The 2,216-nt window shown below is 40.9% G+C and overlaps 1 pseudogene; it reads right to left on the bottom strand.

The window, feature by feature from the left end:
- Window positions 1-1,341: 1,341 nt before the first annotated feature.
- LOC150061220 (small ribosomal subunit protein eS24 pseudogene) lies at window positions 1,342-1,766 on the bottom strand (annotated as a pseudogene).
- Window positions 1,767-2,216: the final 450 nt, after the last annotated feature.

Here is a 2,216-nt window from a genome sequence, read left to right as displayed (position 1 = left end):
TAGGTCTTCTCCTTTTTTTTCCTTTGTTTCTTTTCTAAAATAAAAAAGGGGGAGATGTTGGAGATCATTGCTTTCAGCCTCCTGAGGAAGTAAGATTATAAGATGGCTCCTGGCAGCTCGCCAAAGAGGATGAGCCAGTACTTGCTGACCAGGAAGTTTCTTTGCATTGGTTTATTTGTTTCTTCCATGCTCGTGGATAGAGCGTGATCGCTAGATTTTTTCTATGCATGCTTGCTGTGTGCGCAGATGACCTTTATTGTGATTGGCTGATGTATGATATAAATGGTGGAGGATTTCTGGGGGAGGAGAGAGAAAGGCAGAGAAAGAAGAAAGAGAGAAATAAGAAGACCTCTGCATACAGCTATTTGAGTCTGTGATCATTCCCAGTCTGCCTCCGAAGTGACACATTGTTGCGGCAGGCAGGGACACTGAACCACACCTGAATGGTGATTACCTATTTTAGGATCTGAGCCTTAGCATGAGTGACATATGCATGCCACAAATGCAAGTGTCTTCAGTTGAAATGGAGTCTCATAAACTTTCTGTGCCTGTGCTAGCCTGGAACTAAGATCCTTCTGATTTCAGCCTTTCAAACTATCTTGGATTGCTGCTATGAGACACAAATGTTTAGTATAAATTATCTTTCTTTCTTTTTTTTTATTTTATGAGATTGGAACTTTAACTCAGTACCTGATGCTTTCCCTTACTGACTAGTACTCTACTAATGGAGCCATGCCTCCAGTCCCCTAAATTAATTTTCTTTTCTTTTTTTCCCTTCCTTCCTTCCTTCCTTCCTTTCTTCCTTCCTTCCTTCCTTCCTTTCTTTCTTTCTTTCTTTCTTTCTTTCTTTCTTTCTTTCCCCCCTCTCGTCTTGGGGCCTGAGCACTGTCCTTGGGCAGTCTCAAGGCTAGTGCTCTACTACATGAGCCACGGCACCACTTCTAGCTTTTTCTGTGAATGTGGTACCGAGAAGTTGAACCCAGGGCTTCATGCATTCTAGGGAAGCATGAAGCCAAATTCCAGCCCCATAAATAAGCTCTTCTGTTTGTTTGTTTTTTTTGTTTCATTTGGGTTACAGGGCTTGAACTCTGCCTGAGCACTATCCCTGAGCTCTTCAGCTCAAGGCTACAGCCCTACCCTTGAGCCAAGCCCCACTTCACTTTTTTTTTAGAGGTTAATTAAAGATAAGTCTCAGGTCCTTTTGTGGTCAGGCTGGCTTTGAACCTTGATCCTCGGATCTCAGCTTCCTGAGTAGCTAGGATTCTAGGATTATAGGCATGAGTCACCGGCAGGCATAATTTTTTTTTTTTTTTTACAATTTTTAATCCCTCAGTGAAAATCCGTCATCACTGCAGGTCAAGTCATTGCAGGATCTTCATTCCTTTGGCTTTTTGCCAGCTCCAACACTGGCCTTGGCAGTACCTCTGACTTTCTTCATTCTGTTTTTGCGTTCCTTTTGCTGTTTCCTGGAGGTCTTTTTCTTTTCATACAGACCATGTCTTGCAAGTCTGTGTTTGAGTTCATTTTTCGTTGCATAATCCAAGGAATCATAAATCAGGCCAAAGCCAGTTGTCTTGCCACCACCAAAATGGGTTCTGAATCCAAATACAAAGACGACATCGGGTGTGGTCTTGTACATTTTGGCAAATTTTTCCCGGATTTCTGTCTTAGGTTCCAGGGTGAAGGACATCAATAACCATCTGCTTCCTCTGAAGTAGTCGTTTGGTCATGAACTTCCTGGTGCGAATAGTTACTGTGTCATTCATGATGACAGACCTTCAGACAGCCAGGGAGGAAAAGAGATAAATTTGTTCTTAAACTGAGATATTTTGTTCATTCTGGGAATTTCAGTTTAAGGTTACATTAAAAAAAAGTTTCCTGATAATTTGGAGGCCAGGAAATTGTGGCTAGAATGGAGATTTGAGAATTCATAGTATAAGACAATAGTCTTTAATGTTCATCTCCATATGGCAAACTCTTAAGAAATATACTATGACTGTATTGATAAAAAGCAACATGATTTAAGAATAGGCATATGACTTCAAAGTTATGGCTCTCTGAGTATCTCTGTCTGTACCTAAGCCAGCTAATTTTTCTTTGCTACCTAGAACTTCCAATGCTTTTCCATTGCATTTAAAATGATGTTTCAATTTCTTTCCTACGGCTGAATTTCCTATAGCTAACCCTCCCATTTAAGTTCTCACTATTCCCCTCTT

The sequence above is a fragment of the Megascapheus bottae genome, chromosome 6 (genome assembly GCF_031878675.1).
Source record: "Megascapheus bottae isolate mThoBot1 chromosome 6, mThoBot2.hap1, whole genome shotgun sequence".
NCBI classification, from domain to species: Eukaryota; Metazoa; Chordata; class Mammalia; order Rodentia; family Geomyidae; genus Megascapheus; species Megascapheus bottae.
The sequence above is the reverse complement of the archived record's forward strand: the minus strand, read 5'-3'. Positions and strand labels throughout refer to the sequence as shown.